Source organism: Calypte anna, chromosome 8 (assembly GCF_003957555.1).
Source record: "Calypte anna isolate BGI_N300 chromosome 8, bCalAnn1_v1.p, whole genome shotgun sequence".
NCBI classification, from domain to species: Eukaryota; Metazoa; Chordata; class Aves; order Apodiformes; family Trochilidae; genus Calypte; species Calypte anna.
This window is the reverse complement of record NC_044254.1, coordinates 4872873-4885975: the sequence shown is the minus strand read 5'-3', so window position 1 is coordinate 4885975 and position 13103 is coordinate 4872873. Positions and strand designations below refer to the sequence as shown.

General features: G+C 42.6%; 1 protein-coding gene across 6 annotated transcripts in view; it reads left to right on the top strand.

The window, feature by feature from the left end:
* RABGAP1L (RAB GTPase activating protein 1 like) overlaps positions 1-13103 on the top strand; it is a 239136-nt gene that overhangs the window by 207792 nt on the left and 18241 nt on the right. The gene's annotated exons all lie outside the window — the stretch shown is intronic.

Sequence of the window (13103 nt, the reverse complement as noted above, 5' to 3'; positions counted from 1 at the left end):
TGGAAACCATGATTTAACACTTCTGCATGCTCTTTTGAAATCAACATAAGGCAAACCCTTTTTAGTTAAACTATCACTTCCTTTTCTCCTAGTGTATATATTTATGTAAATGTGCAGTGTCAGCATCTTCTCCCCTCATGGAGTCCCTAGTCCCACATTAAAGGCACTGGTTTTGACTCTGAGGGTTGGTGTCAAAATTCATCTTTGGTCTCAGATTCTACAGATGTGCCCATGTTGAATCAATCCACCTAGAATCAGTCAAAAGATTATTTTTTTTTAAATAAAAGTGAATGTATAGGCATTGAGCTTGATTTTAAAAAGGGTATACAGATAAAATGGAGTTTCAATACAGAAGAAGCTAATTATTTAGCCATGAAATTAAGACTTTGTTTTTTGCAGGTATTGGTTTCTATATGAGTTTGTATCCAAACAAACAGTTTGGATAGCATAGTTCACTAAGCTGAGACAAAGGGCAGTGTTCTCAGAAGAGGGAAAAAATGCATTATTGCTTGTGTAAAACCTAAGCCTAATTCCTGCTTGGGTTTTTTTGCCTGTCCATGCTCAGGTGCATGAACTCCTCCATTTCCCATAAACCTTGGGATTTAAACCAGAGTTCTGCCCAGTCCCTTTTATTAGGTGCCTTTTTGCTTCCACGTAGGCTTCAGCTTAACCAGTAAATTAGGAGCTGCATTTTTTTTCCATGCTGGATATTTTAAATACGTGGCATATCTTAATTCATTTTCCAGCCACAACCTTTCCTCTTTTTCTTCCTCAGCTGATTGCTATGGCGACAATTATTAGACAGACTGGCTGCCCAGGGTAATGTCTTTTCCTTCAGCCAAGTATTTGTGTTACAAAAGGATGAACAGGAGCTGGGTGCTCATAGAGAAGGTACCATGGGCTTCAGGAGAGACCCTTCTGTGGGTTTCCCTGAGCAAGTGATGGTGTCAGTGAGGTTTCCTGGTTGCTCCCATGCTCTAGAGGCAGTATTGCAATACTTTATTTAATTTAAATTAAAATCCTTGTGGTTAAAAAAATCCCAAACATTTAATCAATGGGTTACCCTTTAAATTAGACCTTAGGAAAGTGCTGCTTGAACAGCCTCGGTGACAGCCTCTGGAGGTTTTTTATGGCTTTGGAGCAAAAGTAACAGACCTTGTATGTCTTGATTCCTCCAGATCAGCTGTGAGTGATTGGAGGAGAAAGTAACCAGTGTCAAGAGACCCCTTACAGCTCCACCTGATTTTTGCCACTATGAAAATGCAGTGAAAACTTTTTCATTATTTCACTGTGAAGTGACTACTTGCCTCCTAGTAAACAGAGATACTTCCAGGGAGCAACTGTGGGAGGGGAAAGTATAATTTGTTTATTTATTTATAAGATCCAAATTATTAACATGAAGTGCATATTCTTAGAAATTTATTTTCCTAAATCAAGGGGTATTAGCATGTTTCTGTACATTATGGACTAGCAAATAAATTAAGAAATGTGGTTTTCTCAGGGTTTGCTTAGGAAATACTTAATCACTTTTTTTTAATGGTTTTCAAGTCTAATAACTAAGCAGATAATGCTGCAAAATACCTGAGAAGATTTCAGATGAAACTCGCCAGGATTGTGATAGGATTAGATGGTTGGTGCGTGGGAGCCTCAGCTACTAAGGGATGGGACCTGATGACTCAAAGTTTCTTTCAGTTCTCTGCTGCTATATTTAATCCTGTGATGAGCTGCCAATTGGGATAAGTCAGGGCAAATCCTATTGAGTGTCCTGGTCATTTTACCAGATTGCACAAAGGGATGTACTGTACATCAAGTAAGATTCTGCAGAAGGAATTTGTAGGGTTTTCATTTCAAATGTTTCACCTATTTTTAAAGGAGGTGAAATTATGCTGTAGAGAAAAGGTGGTTTTTTTTTTTAATTTCTTTAAGGCTTTCTTCCTGTTCTGCAGTTTGGATGCCAGGATGGGTTTCTTGTAGTTCCAGATCTGATTTGGGTTGTGCAAGAGGTCAAGTTGCACAGGAATCTCTCTTGCACAGAGGAGAGAGCTGCTGGTTGGTTATCACCTGGAGTTGCAAAGGGATGAGACCGAAACCCAACCAAGCCCAGTTTGTCACTGATGTGAGTTGCTTGTGCTTCAAGCCAGTGCTGCATGACCTTCTGATATGTCCAGTGCCACACAACTAATGAGCTTTGTGCAGAAATCAGAATTATGTGCTGTTTCCCAGGTCACCTAAATCCTAGTTGCATTTTTCAGTGGGAAATGTGAACTTTTCTAGTGGGAAGTGTAGCAGTGTTCTTATCATAGAATCATAGAATTAGCCAGGTTGGAAGGGACCTCAGAGATCATCAAGTCCAACCCTTGACCCACCGGAGCAGTTGCTAGACCATGGCACTGAGTGCCACATCCAGTCTCTTTTTAAATGTCTCCAGGGACGGAGAATCCACCACCTCACCGGGCAGTCCATTCCATAGCCTAATCACCCTCTCCGTGAAGAAATTCTTTCTAATATCTAACCTAAACCTCCCCTGGCACAACTTAAGACTGTGTCCTCTTGTCTTGTTGAAGGTCGTCTGTGGAAAGAGTCCAGTTCCCACCTCGCTACAGCCTCCTTTCAGGGAGCTGTAGACAGCAATGAGGTCTCCCCTGAGCCTCCTCTTCTTCAGGCTGAACAACCCCAGCTCTCTCAGCCTCTCCTCACAGGGCCCAGACAGTTAAACAGGATGTAGGTGATCTGAGATAAGGTTTGGTTAAATATGCTCCAAAGCAGCACTGTATGACTGAATTCCTCCAGCAATTATTTTAATAAAACTAATCATATTGCAAAATGACTATGACACACAGTTGTTTTACTGTGTGGCCTGGCTTGCAAGATCTCAAGTTATTCTGAAAATACTTGACACAGACATGCAAAGCAGCTTATAAAAGTGGACTGCTGTGTAGTTTGCACATGAATTGAGTAGCTTTACTCTAAAGAATTTCAATTCTCAGCTTATCTGCAGAAAATTTGGACTCGAGGGGTTACAAAAAGGGTGTACTAAGCAGTATAATCCTCTTAATCCAGAGCTGAAGGACATTCTTCTGGAAAGTCTCATTGTATTTTCATTTGCCTGCCTTGTTGTGTTCAGCTCTCTGTTCAGATGAATTATCAGCTCTTTCAGAGAAGTAATTCATGTTACACTCCAGCAGACTCTGCCATGATGGTTTCTAGGCTCTCGGTTCCCCATCAGAGCCCAACTGAGGAGGTTCAGAGCAGATGGGTGAACTGCAAAGTAGATGAACAACTGGGTGGGCTGGCAGAAGCACAGAGCATCATGGTCACTGGGTTGAAGTGGAGCTTGCAGCTGGCTAAATGTTGGGTTTGGGGGCTAATACTATTTCAGATGTCAAAACCTTGGGTTTCAGGTTGTGGTGAACACGTGGGGTGACAAGTTTGCTGTTCAGAGGAGCCTCAGCAGGAGGAAACTCCTGAAGGTTCAGCAAAGGCAGATGCAGAATGTTGGGAAGAAATCCATCATCTTTTCAGGTTGGGGACCAAATTTCTGTGTAGCATCAGTGCAGAAAGGGCATTTGGGGGGGTGGTGGATGACACATGAGTGGGCACTGTGCCCCAGGCAGACTGTGCACTACCAACAGCACAACACCATGTCAGGGGAAGTAAATGGGTGTTGCCTTCCATCCCACAGTTGTGCAGCAGCACTGGATCTAGGTCTAAGCCAGAGAACAGGGATATTCACAACCTAGAACAGGGAAGGCAGTGGTTCACCCACATGAGGGAAGGGTGAGGGGGTTGGGGAAGCTTGGACAGCTCAGGAAGGGTCAAATTGCAGTCTCCTGCCACCTAAAAGAAGGTCCTTGAGAGGATGGAGCCAAACTCTGACTCTCAGAGTGACAAGAGGAGGAGGGAGGGTTCTGTTTTGCAGCAAAACAAATTCTGGGACAGTCTTCATGTTATTCAGGGCCCAGCCAGTTGAACCATTTTGATCATGACCAGTTTGGGGTGTTCTGCTCACACCATCCTTCTGCCATCCTTCCAGTTTCATGAGCTTTTCTGCAATTTCTTTTACCAGAACAAATCTTCAGTCTCCCCCAAAATCAAAGGAATCATGTTTATGTGGATTAGAATAACCAGCATGAGATATCACCTGAATTTTTGCTTATAAAAATTCTCCATTTTTATTCTGCTTTAAGGAGAATGTTCAGATGAATTATGAGTCAGTCCCACAACGTCATCATCTTCCACTGAAAGTCATCAAGATTTGAAGTCAGTGAAAAAAACCTGCTCATATAAAGCTGATTAAATGGATCCTTGTATCAGACTGTAGTTTGCTTACTAATTCCTTAGATTTGAAAGTGTGTAAAATGTATGCAAATATTAGTTTAGCTGCAATTTTTCCTCATTAAAACTTCAACAATATCTTTGGATGTTAAAACTAAACTCATTGAAATAAAATCTCTTCTTTCCTTAGGTTTCCCATGTTTTAAACTTTGAAAGTCCAGCATATTTGGGAAAACTTGCATGGCTTCTATGATTGAAAACCCCTATGATTTCTCCTAATATATACAAATATCATTAGGCCAGGGAGGAGGTAGTTACCCTCTGATGGGCAAGCTCGTGCCCACCTCACTAAAACCAGGCTTTGTTTTGGAGCAGATAAATAAATTGTTTGTCTAATAAAGCTACTGAAGTGCTTGTTAAATAGAGACAAATGTAGTGCTAAATGTGGAACTCACAAAGAGGTGGATGTTTTCTATTATTGTAATGTGTGCTGGGAAATAATTTTATTCTTGTTCAGGCTTATTTCACCTTCAGCACTCCTTTGTTATTAAATATGAAAATTAGTAATTGGGACTAAAACATGCTGAGTTCTTTATTTTTTTTTATTTTTGTGTTATATTTCTATTTATATTCCATCCCATTTGTTTCCTGCAGTGGATCAAGGGTTGGACTTGATGATCTCTGAGGTCCCTTCCAACCCAGCTGATTCTATGATTTTAAAGATGCAAATTTGAAGTGTGATAGCATTGCAGTTGTCTTGATACTGTGACAGAGACTTGATATAAAATAATGCTGTGAGGGTCTATACTGATGTTTAGCTTATCTGGGCATATTGTTTAGAATTGTGATGTCCCACCCAGCCACCACCTTAGGAAACTCTCTTGTGCTAGGCAGGGAGTGTGTGACAGAAAACAGCATTTGGCTTGATAGTTCAGCAGAGTCAGAATCCAGCCTGAAAGATTTTACAGCCATTTTAGCACCAATATTTAGAACCTGGTTACTGACCAGTCAGTAGCCTTGTGTTGGCAATGTTCTGTAAGTGTGATGGTGAGTTAGGGCTGTGTTAATTTCAGGATAAATGAGGCTGGAAAGCAAACCCTAACACATCACAGGGAAAGGTTCTTTCTTCACAAGAAAATCTCCAGGGACTTTTTTCTGAATTTTTGATTGTCTTCTCCCAAGGATGATGGTGAATACTGCACTTGTCTTCTTGCTTGCCATTCTGTCCTATCGTGATGTGCCAAGAAATGCAAGCATGGGTTAGATCTAAATCAGAATCAGTGATGATCCTCAAAATGGGAGAGAGATGAGAGTCTGGTTTTGCAGTCAACAAGGATCTGTATAAAACCTTCTGCACCAAAAGGTGTATGTATGTAAGACACACAAAATCACATGGAACTGTCAGGTTATAAGGTACAAACAGATAAATAAATTCTGCAATGAAAAGCCTGCTCCTGTTCATAAACCCCATGCTCTCTGGAGCAGGGCAGTGTCCCAGTGTCAGCTCCCCCAGGGATCTTGAGCCTGATCTGTGGCCTCAGGATATGTAAGTAGTCATTTATTTACATCATATATTTACATCTTTTGGAGCAGAGATCCTGTTGTTCAGGCATTCTCTTAAATCGTGCCAGATAATAAAAATGACCTGTATACAGCCAGTTTTTCATTTGGAATGTTGCAAATCTTGGTCTTCTTAACCACAATATTCCTGTTGGCCAGAGCCAATTTAAATGCAAAATGGGTGCTTGCTGATAAAGTGGATATAGCTGTTTCCTTTCCCTCTGTGTGGCAATGCTAAAGCCCTTATCTCTACAGTGAGGGAGCATTTTTGTCTGGGTGAGCTTCTAGAGCTTCTAGCTGCAAGTATATTTAAAAAATCAGTTATTTCCAAACCCTGCTTTTGAGCCTGCTTTTTTTTTTTTTTTTTTTTTTTTTTTAAATGGATAAGAAATTATCAATATCTCAAAGTTAAAATGAATTTCTGAATGCTGAAAACAAATTTAGGGATCTGGAGTGGTTTTGGCAAACCTCAGCCACAAATCAGAACATCCTTTCCTTGAGCCTTGAGGAACATCTCCCTTATGAGGAGAGGCTGAGGGAGCTGGGTCTCTTTAGTTTGGAGAAAAGGAGACTGAGGGGTGACCTCATCAATGTTTTCAAATATGTAAGGGGTGAGTGTCAGGGAGATGGAGTTAGGCTCTTCTCAGTAGTGACCAGTGATAGGACAAGGGGTAATGGGTGTAAATTGGAGCATAGGAGGTTCAAGTTGAATATCCGGAAAAACTTTTTTACTGTAAGGGTGACAGAGCCCTGGAACAGGCTGCCCAGGGGGGTCGTGGAGTCTCCTTCACTGGAGACATTCAAAACCCGTCTGGACACGTTCCTATGTGATGTACTCTAGGTGGCCCTGCTCTGGCAGGGGGGGTTGGACTAGATGATCTTTCGAGGTCCCTTCCAACCCCTAGGATTCTGTGATTCTGTGATTCTGAGCCTTTTTCTCTTTTTTTGAGCTGCAGATTCCTCAGCAATCAATATATGGGTTTCTCTAATATGAGCACTGTGGTGAATGCAAAAGTCCACCCTGAGCTACAGTTCAGGGAATTCAGATTTCATTCTCTTTTCCTGTGTTTCCAGGAGACTGCTGTACAATGAGGCTTGTTTAATATCTCTTGTTCTGAGCTTACTCTTTAAACTGAGTTAACTGTATTGCTAAAAGAGGACACAGTCTTAAATTGTGCCAGGGGAGGTTTAGGTTAGATATTAGAAAGAATTTCTTCACGGAGAGGGTGATTAGGCTATGGAATGGACTGCCCGGGGAGGTGGTAGATTCTCCGTCCCTGGAGACATTTAAAAAAAGACTGGATGTGGCACTCAGTGCCATGGTCTAGCAACTGCTCCGGTGGGTCAAGGGTTGGACTTGATGATCTCTGAGGTCCCTTCCAACCCGGCTAATTCTATGATTCTATGATTCTATAACTGAGCCTAACTGAGCAGATCTTTAAACAGCGAGACTGTGGAAGGATAATGTGATGTGTCAGGTTCAGCAAGTTTAGTTGAATGGAAATACATTGTAGAGATTAAAATCTGACAGAAGGATCTGGTGGTGTAAATCATCCAGCATTACTGACTGCCATTTTGCATCCCCTTTAGTTGTGCAGGTGTTCTGTAAATTTTTCAACCTGTTTTTTCCTCCTTTTTATAGATTCCTATAGGTGTGTCAGTTGCATTTGTGATACTTGGATAATGAACCAATTTGGAAGAATTAAATAAAAATTCCCAGCAAAGCCAGTTTCCTTGCCTCCAGCCAGCTTTCAAATTATATCCGTGTTACCTTGAAAACTCTCTTCAGAAAGTCCTAACACCAAGAGAGGTGGCAATGAGGGGCCTTGAAAAAGGAAAAAAAAACTCTGCCCCTGCAAAAGGAAGGGATGCTTGGGTGTGCTGGTGTGGAGCAGGATGCTTTGCTGATATAAAAATAACTTTTCTGTCAAGTTCTGTGGATAGAAATACAGTTCTGCAGCAGGAATTCAGACAGGAACACATTAAATGGGTGATCTCTCCAACACAACGTATGTTTCCAAGGAATTTGAGGGAAAATCACCTCCTGAGGACAGAGATGGTAAAATAGCATCTGACATTTTGGGGCTTTTATTGTTCTGTATGCAGCACCTGAGTTCATGGAGAGTAACAGCACCACTGCTGCCCCAAGAGATGGTTCAGGAAGGGCACTCTCATCAGATGGTGTGTGAGAGGCTGCCTTATAACCACATTGCCCCAAAACCAGACTTTATATGATGTTTAATGGGACTTGTTGTGTGTTTTAGATTGGGGGGATGTCTGGGTCCTGAATGAGATGCTGGAGGTAGGTGAAACAGGGATGGGGGCTGTTCCACTTGACTGCAGACAATTTGTTATCAGTGGTCGCTTCACTGCATGGTGGCAGAACCAGAAATGGGAATTCTTCATAGAATCATAGAACTGGCTGGGTTGGAAGGGACCTCAGAGATCATCAAGTCCAACCCTTGATCCACTCCCGCTGCAGTTCCCAGCCCATGGCACTGAGTGCCACATCCAGTCTCTTTGGAAATATCTCCAGACACGGAGAATCCACTACTTCCCTGGGCAGCCCATTCCAATGGCTGATCACCCTCTCGGTAAAGAAATTCTTTCTAATCTCCAACCTAAACCTCCCCTGGCACAACTTGAGACCCTGCCCTCTTGTCTTGCTGAGAGTTGCCTGGGAAAAGAGCCCAACCCCTCCCTGGCTCCAACCTCCTTTCAGGGAGTTGTAGAGAGTGATGAGGTCTCCCCTGAGCCTCCTCTTCTCCAGACTGAACACCCCCAGCTCCCTCAGCCTCACCTCATAGGGTCTGTACTCGAGTCCCTTCACCAGCCCAGTTGCCTCCTTTGGACCTGCTCCAGTACCTCGATATCCTTCCTAAACTGAGGGGCCCAGAACTGGACACAGGACTCAAGCTGTGGCCTCACCAGGGCTGAGTACAGGGACAGAATCACTTCCTTGGACCTGCTGGCCACGCTGTTCCTGATCCAGGCCAGGATGCCATTGGCCTTCTTGGCCACCTGGGCACACTGCTGGCTCATGTTCAGCTTCCTGGCAATCCAGACTCCCAGGTCCCTTTCTGCCACTCTGTGCCCAGCCTGGAGCTCCCCATGGGGTTGTTGTGGCCAAAGTGCAGGACCTGGCACTTGGCTGTGCTGAACCTCATCCTGTTGGAATCAGCCCAGCTTGTGAATTTTCTTTAGGCAGCAGCTGATTTTAATGCCTACATTTTTTTTTCTGCAAAAGCAGACTGCAGATTTTCTTCTCTCCAGACTACCCAGCGCAAATGGGGTTTTGTGAGAAGTTATGATTTGTTCTTTTTCCTCCCAGATTTCATGGTTCTGGCTAATACCTCACTGGAGATACAGGTGTTCAGATGATATTGTGTCTAAATACCACATCCCTCTTGCCCCCTTCAAAGTCTAATCCAAAAGACAAGTTGGTTGTGTCAACGCATTACTGTGGGTTTTGTTCTTACTTTTCCATCCCTGAATCCTCCCAAAAGACAAATTAATTGCTTACTTGCTTCTGAATCTTACTCCCAGTGACAGACATTCCAGGATACTTCTTCATGCCTTTTGGTAACTGCTTTTTCTTAAAAGGATGATAGAGTTTTGCATAGCAATGACTAAACAGACCAGGAGAGCACCAAGTAAGTTCCTTCCTATGCTTTTGTTACATTAAAGCCTTAATTTGGTCTAAATAAGTGTTTATTTAAATAGAGGTTTGAACGTGATTTAGTTATGTTTTAAATACAAAGTATTAATTAGAATAAATTAATGCTTTGAGTGGGAACTGGGACAGTGCACATGATCTGCCTGGAGGAGGAGGAAGAGCCTGGGCTTATTCTGGAGACACCAGCCTAAGGAGAAGCTGGGCTGAAGTCACTCTCTGGTTGCTCTCCGTGCTTGTCTAGAAGAAGCTTGGGGTCTCTCACATCAGTCATCAGCACCCAGTGTAGCCCTGGTTTTGGAGAGGTGCAAATCCCCCACCTCAGTCTTGAAATACCAAGCAAATCCATCACCAGTAACTGAAAATTAACTTGCCTGCTTCACAGAATGGGAAAGAAAAGCATTGCACTTTTTGTTCCTTGTCTTTTTTCTTTGTTTTTCCTCCCACATTGAGGTAAGAACTGAAGAGGAAGAAGAAGAGTGCAGAGATCTCAGAATATTGGTTAGATTGTTAAGTGTGCTGGTACAATGTGGTTTTTGAGTGTTTATGCAGTGCTCAATAGAGAAAAGAAGTGGGACTCTGGGGAAGAGATGCTCTTCTCATCTGGGACTGTGGTTGTGCTGGAAATTAGAAGTCAGGTGATAGGATTTTTCTGTCTGGATCAGCCTCTGGCTGTCTTCAATATGTTTAGGAAATCACTTTACATCTCTGCTTCCATTTCCTTGGCTGTCAAATGAACATAATGATAACTACCTCCTCTGAGTGCTGCTGCTTCATTAGAGCAATAAAACATTTGGGAGGCAGGAGTCATAGATGTGTGATTTATTAATCCAGCAAGGTCAGGCTGAACTGTCTGTAAACAGCTAAAGAAATTGCAGAATGAGGTAAAGGTCTCCTGGAGCTCAGTGGCTGCTGATGCTCAGCATGCTGCCTGCATGCAGGTTTGCCAGAGGGGGTGAAACAGATCTTTCCAGCCCTTTCTGAACAGAGAGGCAGCTAACAGCAAGGTGGTTTTTATTTTCTTACCTACCATGCTTCACTTCATTGCTGTGAGTCCTTTGAGTGTTCAGTGGTCTGTTGGTTTTTTTCAGATACATGTTTTGCTTGTTTAGTTTTTTCTGCATGGATGTTTTATTAAGATGCTCTGCGTGGCTTTTTCTGTACATGTGCCAAGTTGTGACATGATTTCATGCTTAAACCCAATAAAATAAAATTAATCGATAAGATACTAAGATAAACAGATGAGCAATATTTATAAACCGTAAGAGTCTACTAAATTTGATAACCATCCATTCTAGCCAGTATGCCCCATGGTGCTAAAGAAAGAAGGAATCAATATTGCAGAAGCTTTTACAGAAAATTTATGAGTACACTTTGTTCAGCAGCAGTCAACGAAGATTGAAGCATAGCCAGCTCTGTGCACTTAGGAAAGGGCTCACCCTTGTCAAATTCACAGGCTGTTCAAGGGAAGTAAATTGGGGAATATGGAAATGGTCTTTTAAAATCATTTATTTATTTATTTAATAAAATATACCCAGAAGTACAAAGTGCTGTAATAAATTATCAGACTCTTTTGAGTAATGTAGCTCAATAGACAGGAACAGTGAAGCAGAGTCCCTGGTGAAGTTATGAAGTATACCTGCTCAAGTTTGTATTTTCTGGGATAAGTGGATTAGTATGGACTGGAATAGGAATTCCTCCCCCCCCTTAAGATACACTTCCACTGTGTTTAAGTACTTCTTTCCAGGGAAGAAATAGATTCTAACCTGTAAGTCACAATGGTCTTTCAAAAAGCAGGGAAGCCTTTTTTTGTGTCACAACATGATGCTGATACCCTGATCACCTTTTGTGATTTTAAGAGGCGGCTCAGAGGAGACCTCATCACTCCCTACAACTCCCTGAAAGGAGGTTGGAGCCAGGGGGGGGTTGGGCTCTTTGCCAGATGACTTTCAACAAGACAAGAGGGCAGGGTCTCAAGTTGTGCCAGGGGAGGTTTAGGTTGGATATTAGAAAGAATTTCTTTACTGAGAGGGTGATCAGACATTGGAATGGGCTGCCCAGGGAAGTAGTGGATTCTCCGTGTCTGGAGATATTTCAAAAGAGCCTGGATGTGGCACTCAGTGCCATGGGCTGGGAACTGCAGCGGGAGTGGATCAAGGGTTGGACTTGATGATCTCTCAGGTCCCTTCCAACCCAGCCAATTCTATGATTCTATGATCCCTGTTTCAGGTATCATTGGCTGTCAATATTGCTCAGAAAGCATTGCCAGGCTGTGTGCTTGCTGGAGAGCACCTCAGGCACCTTGAGCACAGCCATGGGCAGCTCCAGGAGGGATGGAAGAGGGAGCTTATCTCTCATCCAGCCACACAGGACCCACATGTGGTCCTGCTTACAGCTATGAATTAAAATGGAAGAACAGATAAGTAAGAATGGTTGGTGGAATGAATTTAAGCATTAAGAAATAGTTGTGAGTGAATACAGGGACTGTGAATACAGTGGAAAGTTAAACAAAGCAGCTGATTCATTCTCCCTGCTCATCATAGGGGTTTTGATGCACTGTGTTCAGATCAGGTTCTGGTGTTGTTGAGACAGGTGATTAAGTGCCGGTAGACTGCATGTTAAATTCTTCCACATCTCAGTAGAGAATTTGGCAAAATCAGAGAAATAAGGATGCTCTCAGGCAGCCTTTAAAAAATTAGCAGTCAAGGAGAGCTGCACAGCACTGGGTGTGTTCCCAAGGAGCAGCAGCATCTCTTCATGCACAGGCTCAGCCTGCTAAGGGACAGCTATGGCACAATTCTCAGTGTAGGTTTTTGGGTCACAGCTCTATGCCCTATTTGCTCTCTTAGTAAGGGTTATTTGCTCAGATCATTACATCTCCTGTTCCTTCAGATGGTGGGACTCAGAAGTCTCATGTGGCTGGGTGGCTGGGAGCCTTGTCTCTCCCTGTCTCTGTAGTTATACTTCTGTGTACTTTAAAGGCTTTAATGAAAAGCATCAGGAACAAGGGCAATCTTTGGTTGAACACATCATCATCTAAGTTGAGCTTATGTTGCACCTTCCTGCCATACTGCACTCAAATGTCTCCCTCATGTTTATCTTCATTTTCTGCTGCTTCATACTGGAGCATAAAACTCCACGAGTGTCCTCAGAACACCACAGCCTGGGAGCCTTGAGCTGCTTCTCTCAATAAACATTGTGGCAGAAGGGAACAGACCAGGCTTCTCATTTAGAGTGTTACTTTGAAATTATTTCTTATTCTTGAATATTAAGGAGCCTCAATAGTTTCAAATTGCAGCTAAAACAAAACAGAGTTAGCATCTTGAATGTTGCTTAGCTGAAATGTAAAAAAGTATCTCTGATTTAATCAAGTTCATTCCATTGTGTCTTGCACTATGAAGTGTAATTGAAGTGAAAATCTCTTGTATGCTTCTATGAAGTATGTTCTTAAGTTTAAGCTTTCCTCTTTGCTTTCTTTAATGGGGTGGTTGAAGATTTTCTCAGTAATTGTGGATATTGGTGCTGCTTTATCAGTGCTCCCTGTGCTTTGCACATCATGGCTTTCTGCTTGTCCTTCCACAGGCCTCTGCAGCAA